Consider the following 17,415-nt stretch of genomic DNA (forward strand, 5'->3'; position numbering starts at 1 on the left):
AAAGAAAAGAAAAAAAAATCTCTCCATGGCATGATCCCTTTCCTGTAGCAGATAAAGCCAGATGCTTTCTCTTTGGACAAATTATTTTTTGAACAAAGATAAAATTTTTATTACAAAACATGCCACATGGCCTTCGAAGAAAATTCAAGACACTTTATATAAGTTTGAAATTTTAATGATCGAGAATATACAGTGAGATCTCAATGGATTATCTGCATGAGATGATGATTTGATGAATCAGCCTAAATTTAGTGAAAAGGGAAACAGGGAGACATTTAGAAGCCAAAAGAAAGATCTGTTCCCCTTCTGATGGTTGACAGAGGGAGGGCAGTGAGGGGGAGTCCTGGGTTGGAAGTCAGAGAGACAGAAGCCAGTGGACTGAACTTAATGGAAAAATGGATTATGCCATTAGTAAGGAGAGAACAGGCGGTACTACGATCCCTGGTCGGGAAGATCCCATGGAGGAGGCAACCCACTCCAGTATTCTTGCCTAAAAAATCCCATGGACAGAGGAGCCTGGCGGGCTACAGTCCACGGCGTCACAAAGACTTGGGCACAACTGAGCGACTCAACCACAGAAACAGCAACGGAGAGAACGGGACAGAGCTGAGAAAAACTATGAAGAAACAAGGGGTGGGATTCACTGACAAACTGGAGGCCAGAGCACAGAAGTCCCTCCCACGGGAAGGCCTTCCAGAATTCTCTCTGGAGTTTGCATCTTCGGCTTGGAACAGGCTCCTCCAACAGCCCATGACACACCCCTCACCTCTGCAAATGTCAGCTCAAAGGACACGGTGTCAAGGAGGCCTGTCCTGCCAACTCATTGTAAGGTTGCCTGGTCCCCCGTACTGCGTCCTACTTTTCCTTCTTTTTTTTTTTTTTAAACACTTGACACCTTCTAATTTACTGTGTGATTTTTTTCTCTGTTACACTTAGAGCCAGCATGCACTAGGGCAAAGAAAATGGACTCTGAAGCCAGCCTGCTTGGGGTAGATGGGCTCCACCAGTGAGTAGCCATGTGGTCCCAGAAAGGTCCTTTACTGCGAAGGTGACTTTTCTCCTCTGTAAAATAAGGCTGGGATGGTAATGGCATGTATTTCATAGTGCTGTACACAACACATAGTAATTACTATGTAAATATTTAATAAATTGTCTCCACCCCCTTGGAGGGCTGCCTAAGTGGTGCTAGTGGTAAAAAAAAATTTACCTGCCAACGCAGGGAGACATAAGAAATGTGGGTTCAATCCCTGGGTCAGGAAGATCCCCTGGTAGAGAGCATGGCAACCCACTCCAGTATTCTTGCCTGGGGAATCCCATGGACAGAGGAGCCTGGCAGGCTGCAGTCCATAGCATGGCTCAGAGTCAAACACGATTAAGTGACTTCTCATGCAGCTTGGACCCTCTCTGAAACCCCCAAGACTATGGGAACTCCTGAGGAGCACTTGTCATGAGTGGTATTTGATGAAGGAAGAGATGAATAACTCATTTTCCAGAACCTGGTGTTTTCACCGAAACATAGAATTTAGATACAGTTATGATTTGGAAGGATATTTCTGCACACAGGTTCCTATAGAACCACCAAGGACCATCTGCTGGCCAGAAAAACCTGGGCAAATGGTCTCCAAGGTTTGAACAAGAGGGACAGCTGTGAATGCATGGTCTAAGATGTCCTAGAGCCACAGGCACATTCAGGTAAAGTGGTCCCAAGTAATGAGCAGCAAGTTAGCCCTGGGGACATGTTGGTCTCAAGTTGGTCACAAGTTTTAGCAAAGTTGAGGACCTCCATAGAGAAGGAAGATCTGGCATCAGTTAAAAGATGTTGGGGATTCCCTGGTGACTCAGTCCATAGAGAATCCAACTGCCAGTGCAGGAGATGCAGGTTCGATTCCTGAGTCAGGAAGATCCCCTGGAGGAGGAACTGGCAACCCACTCCAGTATTCTCCTGAGAACTCCCATGGACAGAGGAGCCTGGCAGGCTATAGCCTATGGGGTCTCAAAGAGTCGGACATGACACTGTTGGGTGGTACAAAGTTTCACCCTCAGTCATGGGTCTTGACTCAACCCTGGTTTTCACTAATGACCCTTGGAAGGACCCCAGGAAGTGCCACTCCAACTTTGCTGGTTGTGTCTCAAGCACAATTTCCTACTCACATTTCAGACCTCTCATATTTTATTCATTTATCTAATGGATATTTATCATCAGTCCCATGTCAAGTACTGTGATAGGCACTTGGACTATACTGATGAACAAAACTGGAAAAGCTCCCTGCCTGTGGGTGCTTACATCCTAGTGGAGGAAATGGACAATAAACAATAAATATCAAGCAGATTATATATTACGGCAAAAGGTGGCAGGTGCCATGGAAAAGAATGGGAAGTAGAACCAAGTACGTAGATGTCCTTCCATCCAGTTCTTATTAAACCCCAGTCCAGCTTGATTCCTCACTCAGAAGATGGGCAGGAGTAATGGATGGGAAATTCTTTCAGGTAACCCAACAGGGGAGCCTGCCAGCCTTCTCTGGAATTTCAGGTCCGCAGGATTCTTCTGTCAGGCATACCACTTGGCTACAAGAAGGTAGAGACAAGGTCTAAGAATACTCACCCTCTCTTATAAGTGAAGGGTCAAGTTATGGTGGACACAACAGGAAATGGAAGGGAAGCATGGTGATCTCACAGCCGGCCTAGAAGAACCATGGGGATGAGCTGCAAAAGACGTGTGTGGTCTTATCGAAGACAGATTATAGGAAAAAGACTCATTGTTTCTTCCTCTTTGCATTTGTTTTCAGAATTCATCATTTTGAAGAGTAACTGGTCACTATCAAGTTCTTCCTGTGAACATCAGCGTCCTCTTTGATCCAACGCATTTTTCTCCCTTTGACCCACAAGCAGCTGAAATTCTGAGGACCATAAAGTTCACCCACTTCTTAGAAGTCTGTTTTTAAAGCCCTCAGTTTCGGGGATGGACATGTCCTGACCTTGTCTCTGCAACTATAAATGTCCTTGAACCTCAGGACAAGCCTGATACAGCTGACACACCAGAAGGAAAAAAAAAAAAAACCCATGGGGACAGGTGATGTTGGCTAACCTATCTCAACTCTTGCTTTAGTGCCATGGCTCCCAAATTGAACGATGAGTCACCCTGGGAGATTGCAGTGAACACAGGGGCTTCCGTGCGATATTTCATATTTCCAGGGGAAACACAGACATATTCAACATTTGTCAGACACTGTGCAAACTATTAATTCAAGGTAATTCAATTCCAATATTAGACTCACACTCCATTCCTTTCAATGATATTATATATCTTTGCAAAGTTAGACTTTTAGCAGTTGCTAAGAAGAAAAGCAAGTGCTGCACAGAAGTCAATATGGAGCAGGAAACCAGCTTTCAATCTTATTGCAAGCTTTGAGAACTGTAGGCAGTGCCCAGTAGGCACTCACATTTCGTTAATAAATAATTAGGGTTATTCAAGAATGAAATAAAAATATTGTTTTTTCTTTCAAACTTTTTTAGTAACTTTTCAGTCAGCTACAAACTTGTGAAAACCTAAACACTAAGTTGTTAGGACCTAGTTAATAAATAGAACAATCAGACGTTTCTTTGGCCCAGGGGTACAGTGAAAAAAATACTGCCACAGACCAAGAAAGGTTAGAAGTCTCTAGTCCATAACCACATGGACTCCTCAACGAAATCTTGCTAGAATACTAGAAATTAAAAATAATGATAATAACAGCAGTAGTAATAAGAGTTGTAGTTAACACATATGAAGCATTTATGTGCAATGTTCTATGCAAAGGATTTCTCAGACAGTATTTCATTTACCTGCCTTAGGCAATTTATGTTTTTTAACCCAGAAGCATTAGTTTTAATTTTTCCCAGAGTCTACTGCCCCTGGACCTACAGAGAAAATGTAGGAACCAGTTGAATTTTTTGTAATAAATTTAATTGAAAACACTATAATTTTTTTCTAACAATTGTAAAACAAAGTTTCTATTTCTTGCTGCATTTTCAACAACCTGCATGTTTTTTTAAAAAAAACCTATTCATTTCTTCTAATTCTGCAACTTTTCTCCAGATTCATAAATAAAAATCCATCAACCAAAATTAATTCAGCACTACTTCATGCTAGGCGGTATAGAGGATACAACAGGACTTAAATGCATGGTCTGTGTCCTCAAACAACTTCCAATAGGATTTATACGTAAAAATGTGCTTAGTTGCTCTATTGTGTCCAACTCTTTGTTACCCCATGGACTGTAGCCCGCTGGGCTGCTCTGTCCATGGAATTCTCCAGGCAAGAATACTGGAGTGGGTTCCCATACCCTCCTCCAGGGGATCTTCCCAATCCAGGGGTCGAACCCAGGTCTCCTGCGTTGCAGAAGAACTTAACCATCTGAGCCACCAGAGAAGCCCATTCATCGGCTTCTGGAGTGGGTAGCCTACCAAAGGAAAATAAAAACCGTATCTACTAAAGGACTAAGTAGGGAAATATAGAGTAGAAATATTATCCTGAGAGTGGAATGTGCCCTGAGGTTGAATTGTCATGGACGTGGCCCATCTGCAAGTTGTCGTCCTGTCTCATTTCTCTCTTGCTGTAAACAAACTTCTCCTTTCTAGCCATCTCTTCCGGAAACTCAACACTTGCACCTGTTCTAGGACACCTATCCATTTCCACTCGAAGGAAGGCTTTGTTTCTATGGAAATCACCTCCACTTTGCACATCATCAAAGATTAATTTTCCTCTTGCTTTTAAGCTTGCTAACTCTGGTGTATCAACAAAGAAGATGATCATAACTACATGGCTTTTTTTGCTTTTATAATATTTCAACTTTCCCTTGTCTAGAGAAATATTTTTAATATATTGATCAAATCCATTGTCTCTATCATTATCATTTTTTTTTTTTTTTGCTTGAACCCTGAATTTGCCTTTGACACTTTATTACTAGTGCTATTTTCAAGCTTGGGCTTCCCAGGTGGCTCAGTGGTAAAGAATACACCAGTGCAGGAGAGTCAGCAGATGCAGGTTTGACCCCTGGATCAGGAAAAGTCCCTGGAGGAGGAAATGGCAACCAACTCCAGTAGAGGAGACTGGAGGGCTACAGTTCAGGGAGTCGCAGAGCGTCAGACACGACTTAGCAACTGAGCACATTTTTAAGCTTATCCGTTTAACCATTAAACAGCCCTCAGGCTCCTCTGTCCATGGGATTCTCCAGGCAAGAATGCTGGAGTGGGTTGCTATGCCCTTCTCCAGGGGATCTTCGTGACTCAGGGATTGAACCTGCATCTCTTATGTCTCCTGCACTGGCAGGGGTGTCCTTTACCACTAGTGCCACCTAGGAAGCCCTCAGCCATTTGATAACTATTAATAAATGTCTATTATATTGCTACATATTCTAGATACTGGGATAAACTAATGAGTAAGAAAGACATGGTCACGGCTCTCATAGAGACTGCTGCTGCTGCTGCTGCTAAGTCGCTTCAGTCGTGTCCGACTCTGTGCAACCCCAGAGACGGCAGCCAGCCAGGCTCCCCCGTCCCTGGGATTCTCCAGGCGGGAACACTGGAGTGGGTTGCCATTTCCTTCTCCAATGCTTGAAAGTGAAAAGTGAAAATGACCAGGCTCCTCCATCCATGGGAGTTTCCAGGCAAGAGTACTGGAATGGGTTGCATTGCCTTCTCTGTCATAGAGACTAGTGAGGTATATAAACAAGTAAGACATATTTAATTGCTAATTGATGTGATAATTGCTATGAAGAATAAAATGTCAAATTGTCAGGGATGTTTCAGGGGTCAGGAAAGGCTTCCTGGGAGAGGTGATGAGTACATCCATGAGGTGATGGATGATGTGTTTCCATCCAGCAACATTTAATGTACTTATTAAGTTGGATGGAAATACATTTGATGAAAGCAAAAGGAATAAAATATGTTTCATGCAGAAGAAATCCAGGCTCTAAATTAGTGAGGGCAGGGACTTCCCTGGGGGTCCAGTGCTTAAGAGTCCATACTTTCACTTCAGGACATGCAGGTTTGATCCCTGGTCTGGGTATTAAGATCCTGAATGACGTGGGGCAAGGCCATAAAAAGGGGGAGGAGGAGTAACACAGTCTAGGAAATAAAATTAAAATTTGTTAGATGTGAATAGGAGGGAAGTGAGTTTGGGAGGAGTGTTGAGAGAATCTACTCAAGTCTTAGTCAAAAGATATAATCTGATGGTAACAGGGAGTCATTGACAGACTGTGCAGTAATGTCATTATTCGATTTGTGTTTTTAAAAGATGAGTTTGGTTGTGGTGTTGTGAATAGAGTGAGAAGTGAGGGGCTAGACTGGAGGCAGAGAGGTGAAGAACAGACAAAAAGTGATGGGGATTTAAATCAGGCACAAAGCAGAGGAGGAGGAGAAAAAGGAAAAAAAACAAAAACAGAAGTCCAGCTTGGATCTGCAGTACATTGTATTGATCAGTTCATTCATGCCACACACAGTTCTTACTGATACTCTCCTCTTCTGTGCCAGGCACATTCTAGCTTAGATGCTGGAGAGGCAGTGATGACTCTGACACTGACAAGCTGGTTGAGAAGATAGATCTTAAGCAATTAACCAAAGAAATGGATCACTGCGTCCTGTAAAAAGTGCTATAAGGTGAACAAGATCTATAAAGTCTTGCTACTCAAAGAATAGTCCATGGACCAGCAGCAGCAGCAGCAGCATCACCTGGGAGCTTGTTAGCAATGCTTAGTATCTACCTAAAAACTACTGAACTAGGATATGCATGTTAACAAGATCCCTGGGGGGAATTTACATGCGTATTAAATTTGAAAAGCACTGCTCTAGAGCTAGAGAAAACAACAGGTGGACCTGAGCTCATCTTGAGGGTTTGGGGAAGGGTTCCCTGAAGAAATGGCCTCTGGTTAGGCTGGAGAGGTAGGCAAGAGCTGGATAGCTCAAGACCTTGTGGGCCATTTTGAGAACTGTCATCTCTTCCTAAGAGCAACTCCAAAGGGTTCAAAGGTTAGATTAGTCAGTCCAAGCAGCCATAATCAAATACTATGCAGACTGGTAGCTTAAACAACATAAATTAATTTTTTCACTGTACCAAAGGCTGGAAATCTGAAATCAGCGTGCCAGCATGTTTGGGTTCTGGTGAGAGCTCTCTTTCTGACAGCTTTCTTGTTGTGTCCTCAGTTGGCTGAAAGAGAGAGAGAAAGAGAGCAGAAAGATCTTTCTCCATGATGGCTTTTCTTATGAGGACACTAATCCCATCATGTGGGCCCCACCCTCATGACCTAAGCAAAAGAAAGTGTTAGTTGCTCAGTTGTGTCCGATTCTTTGAGATCCCATGGACTGCAGCCAGCCACACTCCTCTGTCCATGGAATTCTACAGGCAAGAATACTAGAGTGGTTTGCCATTCCCTTCTCCAGGGGATCTTCCAGACCCAGGGATTGAGCCTGGGTCCCCTGCATTGCAGGCAAATTCTTTACCATCTGAGCCACCAAGGAAGCCCCATGACCAAATTACCACCCAAAGGTTTCATCAGCAAATGCCATCACACTGGGGCTTAGGGCTTCAACATATGAATTTCGGGGGTGAGGACACAGTTCAGTGTGTAGTAAAGTTTTTTAAGCAAACGAATACAGAATAATTAGAATTCTATTTTTAAATTCTTATTCTAGCTGATTGTGAAGAAGAGGGATTGAAGGGATTAAGAATATATGCAGGATACCCTCTAAGAAGCTATTTCACTAGTCATGATGAAGAACATTGAGAGTTGGGACAAAGTTGCACTGGTGGAGATGGAGCAGAGTGAAACATTTCAAAATATTTAGGTGCTAAACTTGACAATTAAGCTGAAGCTCCAATATTTTGGCCACCTGGTGTGAAGAACTGACTCATTGGCAAAGTCCCTGATGCTGGGAAAGATTGAAGGCACAAGGAGAAGGGGACAACAGAGGACAAGATGGTTGGATGGTATCACCAATTCAATGGACATGAGTTTGAGCAAGTTCCTGGAGTTGATGTACAGGGAAGCCTGGAGTACTGCAGTCCATGGGGTCGCAAAGAGTCGGACATGACTGAGCGACTGATCTGATTGACTGAAACTTGACAAGCTTTGATGATAGATTTCATATAGTGGTTGGGGAGAGGAGGGTCAAGAATGACTGCCATATTCTTGGCTGGTGCAATTGGATGGAAATGATATCAATTCTTGAGATACGAATCATGAAGTCAGCAAGTTTGTCCATGGCATCTTGCTACATGCAATGAACAATATAGAAATTAAGATAAGAAGAGCTATCAGTTAGTGTTTATCATGTGCCAGCCACGGTATAGACACTTTACCTACAGTAACAATTAATATACTATCAAGCCAAGCCTTCTGAGATGGAAAGGTCAGCTCATCACTAAGGGTTTAATGGTCTGGTAATAGCAACAGCACAGATTGCTTTTACAGGAGAACATCAGAGAAGACGATGTGAGCAGGGAAACCATCAGAGAAGAAAGAGGATGCACGCAGAGGTCTAAAGGCTGGGGGAGATTTTGTTGAGTGAAGCTCTGGGGAGTCAGGTTTGTAGATGGGTTCTAGGAGCCATGGAGACTCAGGCATGACTCCACCAGAAAGTACTTAGAAAAACAGCTCAGAAAAAGTTGGGTAGAAAGGGAGGGCCCAGATTATGAAGGACCTTGAAAGTCAGTCATTTGGATTTTATAGAGAGAAGACTTGAGTATGAAAGGAACATGACACCACATGACTTTGGAAAACCTGTCTGGCAACTGGGGAGTGTGAACATGGGCAGGCTTGAATCTCAGAAGCCAGCTTATTAGCATTTGTATTAGCTGGGTGATAGGTCAGAGCTGTGAACTAGCTAGAAGGAAAAAAATCAACCAGATTTAGTTTCACGGAATGAAAATAGAAGAGTGAGTCAAAGAAGACTAAACTTTCTGGATTGGAATCAAGGGAAAGATAGTTTTAAAGTCATAATCCGAGGGGGGTCAGGAGGGGGATATCCATAAACCTGTGATATTCTATTTACATGCAGCATGATACTAAGGATATTTTAAAATAGTGGTTTACCTGTTCAACCACAGAGATCATTTAAATTTCTAGAAAAATTATAGTAGATGATAGCCAAGTTATGTATATGATGGATTTACACTGGGATGAAACGATAAGTATAAGATTCGAGGGGAATAAAGTATGGTATTCTATTAAAAGAAACAACCTACAAGCCATTATGAAATATTGTGATTTTTAAATGAAATTGGTGAAATCAAAAGAAACCATTACATTCCACTCCAACTGTCACTTCATTACAGATGCAGCGAACAATCACTTATAAACAATAATGCCAAGGATTCAACCTTTCAGACGAATGGGGCTTTGTTCCTGCCTTGGCCTAGCTTTGTAATCATAACACAGGTTTTCCCCCAAAATTCAAAATGTTGTGTTTAGTGGAAGGAAAATGTATGCTTTTTGTGTTTTCTAAACACCATATATATATATATAAACAGAGTAACACTGACTGGGGAAGATAAATAAATAAACTTTACTAACCTTTCTGTTCCTTTTTTGCTTTATCTCAGGGAACTTCAGCACCTCCACATTATCCTTTGTGGGGTCGCACCTGATGGTGCCCCAGGATCACGTGACAAGTGTGTTCCTCAGTAAACATCCTCTGGTTAATGGTTGCTTCATTGATGACAATATGAACCAATGCACCGTATTTATCAAGTGGTGCGTGAGGAACCTTAGCGTCAGGTGACGGCACAACTAATCCTCTCGGGGGGGCCTGCCAAGGGTGAAGCAGAGATACCAATTCTATTGTTCAGAATTCCTTCATTGAGGGTCCCCAGGAGTGTGAAAACTTAGAGAAAAGGTATATGGGCTCCAGTAATTAACCACTGCCGTAACAGCTGTCATACAGGAAACCTGTGTGCAAGACACAAGCCTGTTTTGACTTTGACTATGCACTTGGGTTAACACGTTCCTCCTCACTAGTGAAAATCAGATGCAAATGTTTTGCAAGGTGTATTCATTTCCATGGCAGACACGGAATTGTTTGCCTTTAAAAATACAGATAGATATTTAGACAGATAGATAGATAGATAGATATTTAGACAGATAGATAGATAGATAGATGCTTTGTCCAATGGGATAACGACTTCAGTTTCATGGACAACCTGGAGGTCTCCTGAATCTGCCCGAGTTTTGTGTTTTCCAAAGTATTGACGGTGCCACCGCGGGCTCTGGGCTGGCTAGGCTTCAAGGGTGTTCTCGGGGAGCTACCCCCTCTCTCCGCTCTGCCAATGATGTGCCACTTTGTCTGGGGGCTCTGGCTGCTTTCTTGCGAGAGGGAAATTCCTCTTTCATCAGTATGGATGCACTGTTTTCACACACCGCAAGTGCTGTGTTGCTGCGTCAGTCACCCTATGAGGGCCCGGTTCAGACGAGCAGCGCTGACGAGCTGGCTGGCGATTGGCTGCCCGCGGCGGGGAGGGATTTGTCGGAAGGAAGGGCTGCAGCTTACAGCAACAGAGTTTAGACTGTCTTTGCTTCATCATCTGAAGGCAAAATTTTCCAGATACGGCAGACGGCTCCCAGAGTACAATAAGCAGGGAATGAGAACTATTTACATGGAAATTTCTTCCTCAGGATGCAGCGAAGAAACCGCGGCCGCTTGATTCTACCAGATGTTCCTGGGGTTACTGTAACGGAGAAGGAGAGACAGAGCTAAACAAGGTAGGGAAATCGTCCCCCCGCCTCTCCTTTTTTTTCCCCCTGAATGTTTGAAGAGTTTGCTGCAGTATGCTGCATTCCGTGTGTGTTGCTTCAGGAAGCCAGGGAAACCGGGTTCCACTAATTCAAATGAAATACTTGCAGGGGGGGACCCTGGAGTTTTACGTAACGTTTTGATTTGGAAAAAAAAAAAAAAAAGAAATGGCCAAGCGTGAATCTCTGCCGCCTGTTTGGGGTGAAGCATAAAACGAGTTTTTATTTCAAAGAATAGGACCATTGATTACTCAACAGAAACCATTTGAATTCTTGGGGGGCCTTCTTCTGGTTCTAGAAAAAAATTTTTTCAGACTGCCATAGTTAGCTCCCGAATAAATAAAGTTTACGTTGATCGTAAGATTTGAAAACAGACTCGTGATTAAGGGGTGGGGGGCGGGGGGGAACTTCCTGGTAAATAATTATCGATGAAATGTTTTTTAAAGAAAAAATACATCGACTTATGGGATATTAGGGACCTACCTAGCTCTCCAATGCCATGGCTTTTAATTGAGTTTCAAAAGCACATTTTAACAAGCCAGCTAGAGGTAGCTTTCTGACAAGTTTTCGATACTGTAGTTCAATGTTTACATTTCTTTTTCTGGCATGTCTGAGCCTTTGTTTCCAGCTTAAAAGTGGAACCATTATATTCAAAAGTAAAGCTGGGTTAATAATGCTTACTGCAATTATCTGATCTTTATGCATTTTTAATGAGAACACACAGCCAGCAGAATAATTTAATGAGGGCAGGCTAGCTTTTTAAAGCTGTGTTTTCACTGTGCTGAACCATATCAACTTTCTTGCCGAGAAGCAGCAGTGAGAAATGATGGAGAAGATTTATTTTTAACACACTTGGCCCAAGAGAAGGAAAGGATATATTTGTTAAAGAATTCTTTCTGCCCTTTTCCGTTTTAAATTTCTGCCAGGCATGAGGAAACTGTGCTTTTTTGTTAGGCCTCGGAAGCATATGTTTACAATAAATGTGTAACATTTTTAGAATAGTTAGCAAGCACTGAAGCGAAGAAAAAAAAAATTGACTAGCCTAACCACTACCATGGTGAATGTTCTTCAAGAAACACCGCTGGCTTTTGAAAAAGACAAAGGTTAAGTGGAAAGATATTTGTTGATTGAGTAATATGTGCATTGTGAGGATAATAAAGTAAAAATAATAATAAAGAGGTTCTTAGAGCCTCTAAATAAGATGAAGTTTCTTCAGCCAGCTTGTCTGTTTTGTAAGGAGCAGTGGAAGTCCTCATTTAAATAAGGGCAATGCCACGTAGATTCTTCTAGACCCACTGTTTTTACTTTCAAGGAGAAGTGCAGGACACTCGCCCAGAACTTCTGACGTCATCTCCCAACTATTTTCTGCTGTGTGTTCTTTTATTCAAGCTCGTGGAGAGGAATATTTCTTTATGTCCTGGCTAGGAACGTTCGGACTCTTCCTTGGCAGGTCTTGAGTTATGTCTTCATTTTCCCGTCCTTTCTAAAACCCGAACCGATTCTCCAGCAGAAATAGGGCATCTTCTCCTACCTGCCTCCTCACATCAGGCAGGTCGTTTGTCTGCAGGGCTCCGGCTGTGGCGGGGAGTGGACTGGCTCTGCTTCAGGCCTCGGTCCCCTCAGCGCAGTCTGTCTCTTGGCACCTGGGCGGACATCACCACCCAGGGGCCCCGTTGCCAGCTTCCCCCGGGGCCACTCTTTAGGACCCAGGCTATGCCACCAAGTTCACGGCTGGCAGTGATGGTGGGAACAGCTCCTCTGGTAGAAAGATCACCGTGCCCTAGTGTCGATGGACCCAGGGAAGGGCAGTCCGGCACGGCAGGCTCTTCGCCCCGTGTCACAAGTGGCAGCCTTGGTCACAGCGATCCAGGGATGGTTAGTTTTTAATAGGGAGCCTTTCGGGGAAGGAATTTCCATCAGAACAGCCTGGAGTTCTGGGGAGTTCCCAGCCCTAGTTTGCACCCTCTTTGGACTGCTTGGGTTGTGTAGCCTCTAACAAGCACCCATCTCAGTTTTTTCTCTCCCTTAATAGAATTGATTAATACTTGCTACACTTTCCTTTATGCTTCTAGCATTTTGAGAGACCTTGACCTTGCATCCAAAAAAAAAAAAAAAGTTGTTTGTCTCTTGACACAGTGAGCCAGTTAAAAGGGATAAAACCACCCTATGAATGAAACTGTGGAAAATACCTTACAGTGTTAAGATACATAGTCATGGATACAGAACCCTTCACTCTACTTCATGTTCACGTAAATTTTCTAGGGATATTCATCCTCAGACCACGACATACAATTTCCAAGAAAATCAGAGATCACTTGTGTGCGTGTTCTCCTTTGATCTTGTGCAATATTACTAGAAGCTATGCAAACCAGATCCTTTCAGACACAGGCCTTGTAGTACCCAAAGCATTTAGTGCTCTTTTTGCTCTGACTTGGGTATGAAATGTGTGCAAGTGAGAAAATGAGAGGAGGGGAGAAAAATACGCTTGTGAAATCTACTGGTTGTGTAGCGTCCCTGGTTAACAGCCTGCCTTCTGCCTGCGAGTTGTTTTAATTTGCTGTTGCTATGGTAAAAACAAATCAATATCACATGGCTACCAGCCAGTCGTGCTCGGGGCGTGCCATAGAGACTCGAGATCAGGTACTCACGATTCCAAGCAAGAACTGGGAGAAGAGGTTTTAGGTATTGGGTTGAAGAGAATTCCTTATGGGGGACGGATGAGGCTCATGCTTGTGTGTGTTCTCTTCCTTTCTTCCTGCTGATAACAAGAAAAGATGGGTATTGTATGTCAACTAGACTAATACTGGTTTGTTTACATTTTCCAAAATGACAAAACATATCGTCGACATAGAAGGAGGTGGCTCCCATGGAAAGTGGTAAAGGATGCTGATTACTGAAGAGGTGGGAAGCCTGCAGGGTATGTTGGTTGTAAAAACAAGAGTTTGGGGTCTTGAGAAGCTCCAGGTACAGCGCAGAAGAGCTGGTGGGTCACAAGCCATTGCGGTTGTCGTATCAGGCAGAGAGAGCTGCCTTCTTTGGGGAGCAGGTGGGCGGGGTTGGGTGGGTGAGGGCTGTTGTGGAAAGGTGGGAGGCACCAATGTCAGCCTGTAGCAAAGTCCCCAGAAAGCTGGATGTCCAACATCAGGCCAGATGAGTGCAGAGCTTGGGGGCAGAGCAGCACAGGGGCCCGGACACTGACCTCTTGTAAAATCTGCCTGAGCCCAACCTGAAGGCCCAGCAAAGAAAGAGAAGTGGCTGTGAAGAGACGTAAAGATGTCACGTGCCCTGGCATCCTTTCTGAAATGAACCAGGTGGGCATAGATGTGCACGTGTGGAACAGAAAACTTGGTACTTCATGCTCTGCTTTCTTGCAGAAGAAGGAGGCAGGTAAGACTTAGTGGGGCTTTGTAAATTAGTTGCAGTACTGTTTTTTTTCCTCCAGTATTGTTACTCAGTGTAGTTGTTTCTTTTGTTTGTTTTTTGTTGGATTTTTTTAAATATGCGCAAACGGTTACTTATGGCTGCGATGATATTCATGGTGAGAAGCCCAGGGTGGTGTCACGGCTGGTCTGCGTCAGGCGTGTGCCTCCATAGCTCAGCATTGTTGAGCCAAAGCTGGGCCCGGCTCTGTTGCTGAGAGTGAACACAGGTGTGAAAGAAACCAGAGAATTTCTTCTGCAAGCAGGAGCCACGTTGCTGATGGTTAAGTTTTTGGCTGGCTTGCTCCCTTCAATGTGGCAGAAATGCTTGATAATAAAAACGGACCCACCGATGTTACCTTAGTGCACAGACAAAGAATGCATTGTCTTCGAGATCCTGGGTCGGTGTGTTCCATCAATCAGTCAACAAGTGTTTATTAAACACCTCTTGGCTCCTCTGGCTTTTGCTGTTTGCTTAGAACAAGTCAATTACCTAATACCTGCCTCCGAGTAGGTGCAAAATACAGAACAGAAAGAAGCGATGCAAAATTGTAAGTTTCAAAGACTTTAATAATAACTTTATTGGGTAATGTTAATTTCACATTGTTAACCATCAGACGTTAATTGTAGGTTTTGAGACAGTTTTGGTGTTTGGGGGAGGATTAAGAGAAGGAATTTTGAGTTTTAAATATCTATCTGTAATTTCTTCACTTCTGCTGTATTTCTCAGCATAATATTGTTTAAATAACACATAATAATGTAAGATGAGGAACAGGCATACAGGAATGCTGCCATCCAAATCCAAAATACTAGGCCACTGAGAGCAATCGCCCAAGTCTCAGCAAGCTGAGAGTCAGCCTCCAAACGACTGGGGAACATGGGCTCGTCATCTGAAAGCCTCAACCGTCAATCAACCAGAGGAAATCCTAGCCCCTCTCCCACACTTCTGAGCCTCAGGGTGGCTGAGCTCTCACTGTTCCCATACCAGCCGGGAAACCTGATTCCTGACCCTGGAGAGTTAAAATTCCATACCCCTCACCCTGTTCTTTTTAAAAAAAAAGCACAGGTACTTAAAAAAGAAATCAATTTCCTTTTTAAACACAAAATTTTGGTTTGGTTTTGTTTTTCACCCTAACATCAAAATTAATGTAAATTCTCTGGGCACTGACAAGCTGTGAGGGAAGGAACCCAGTTTGGGAAGAGCTAGAAGAAGAGAGTGTAAGTGAGCCTCAAGAATTCTTTTTAGCAATGGGTCCTGGCAGGCACATAGGCAGGTTCTAAGGTCTAGCAACATCGAGGCAAGCTGGATGCCACCGAAAAACTTTAGGGCAGTCAAAGTGAAAGTGGAAGTTGCTCAGTGATGTCCGACTCTCTTCGACCCCATGGAATTCTCCATACCAGAATACTGAAGTGGGTAGCTTTTCTCTTCTCCAGGGAATCTTCCCAGCCCAGGGATCAGACCCAGGTCTCCCGCATTGCAGCGGATTCTTTACCAGCTGAGCCATAAGGAAGGTCCAAGAACACTGGAGTGGGTAGCCTATCCCTTCTCCAGCGGATCTTCTCAACCCCAGGAATCGAACCAGGGTCTCCTGCATTGCAGGTGGATTTTTACCAACTCAGCCACCTCAGAGGACAGCAGGAAGAATCAGGAGACACCAAAGAGGGTGCAGGTCCCCGGGCCTGAGCAGCGTGCAGCCCATCCTCACTGGGAAACAAGACATTTACAAATAAGATAAAAATAGTTCTCAGTCGCTCAGTCGTGTCCGACTCTGCAACCCCATGGACTGTAGCCCACCAGGCTCCTCTGTCCATGGGATTTCCCAGGCAAGAGGATTGAAATGGGTTGCCATTTCCTTCTGAGGGGAATCTTCCCGACCCAGGGATCAAACCTGCATCTTCTGCCTCTCCTGCATTGGATTCTTTAGCACTGAGCCACGTAGATCAGCACAGATACCTTCAGAAGAATGGTTAGCCTATGTACACTTCCGTACCTTCTACAAAGGTCTTTCACAGACTTTATTTCAATTGACAGTTCATATCTAGGTTTAGAAACTGGGAGCCTAAAATTAGAGCACTCCTGTGGGGACATGCTAGGTAAAGCTTCTGGCGGAGATGAGTTATAAACCAGATTTTTAAAACTTTTATTCACTGATTTTTTTTTTCAGTGATTAATTGATTTGAATTTTGAAGAACAGGAAAAACTTACAAGTGCCCCTGGAACATGTGTGCACGTCTCTTTCTCCTGTCCTCAGATGCTTTCACAGACAAGGGCGTTTATAACTAGTACAGTAGGCAGCCAGGTGTGGCCACGGAACAGGAGGGGCGGATGGTTGGCTTCGTTTTCCCAGCTCTGACTGCTCAGAAGGCATTAGGGAACAAAACCCTACCCTGGCTGCACGCCCCAACCCAGTCACACAGTAGCAGCGCGAGCCTGGCTATGACTGGCAGGAAGGTGTTCTAGAACATAAAATTCACAAAATCGTTGTAAATGGCTTACACGTCAGGAAAGAACCAAAGTCAGCAATGAAACCAAAATTCAGAGTATTCCATTTTCTTATGAGAGCATCTCATTGAGTTCTCTTAAGCCTGTTAAAGGGGTGGGGGCAGAAATTAATATTTTAGTGGCAAGTGTTATAAGCTGTTTTACACACATATCTTGGGTATTTTGAACCTTAAAGGAAGCCCACGGATTAATGTTATCCCCACAAAGTTAGGGCTTCCCACGTGGCACCCAGTAAGAACCCATCTGCCAATGCAGGAGATGTAAGAGATGTGTATTTGATCCCTGGGCCGGGAAGATTCCCTGGAGCAGGAAATGGCAACCCACCCAGTATTCTTGCCTGGAGAATCCCCATGGACAGAGGAGCCTGGCAGGCTACAGTCCATGGTGTCACAGAGTCAGACACAGCTGAAGTGATTTGGCACGCACGCACGAACTTCGAAGTTAACGCTGACCAGTAGAAGTTCCGAAAGGTTCTGTAACACACCAGTGATCCCACAGCTAGTATTTGGTGGAGCCAAGATTTAAACTCAGACCCGATCATACCTCCGAGTCCTATAGAGAGACAGCGCTATGTTTTCCATCTGAGCAGTTAAGATTGAGAAGATAAAAATAATTTGCAGAAAGAAATGAAAGCTCAAGGTGAAAGAAGGTTTATTATTTTAGAAATCTCAGATATACTTTACATAGTTTACGATACCTAAATACTGGGTATGGTAACACTAGCAGTATC

General features: G+C 43.7%; 1 protein-coding gene across 10 annotated transcripts in view; it reads left to right on the plus strand.

The window, feature by feature from the left end:
• Positions 1-10,479: 10,479 nt before the first annotated feature.
• Positions 10,480-17,415, plus strand: part of MBNL2 (muscleblind like splicing regulator 2) — a 161,784-nt gene continuing 154,848 nt past the window's right edge. For 3 of the 10 annotated variants that reach the window (XM_027557851.1, XM_027557846.1, XM_027557849.1), the window contains exon 1: positions 10,498-10,733. The gene's annotated coding sequence lies outside the window, so the exon portion shown is untranslated. Of the gene's footprint in view, positions 10,734-17,415 lie in introns of all 10 variants that reach the window. The other 7 variants (XM_027557842.1, XM_027557848.1, XM_027557841.1 and 4 more) reach the window with 5 other exon arrangements.

Source organism: Bos indicus x Bos taurus, chromosome 12 (assembly GCF_003369695.1).
Source record: "Bos indicus x Bos taurus breed Angus x Brahman F1 hybrid chromosome 12, Bos_hybrid_MaternalHap_v2.0, whole genome shotgun sequence".
Lineage (NCBI taxonomy): Eukaryota > Metazoa > Chordata > Mammalia > Artiodactyla > Bovidae > Bos > Bos indicus x Bos taurus.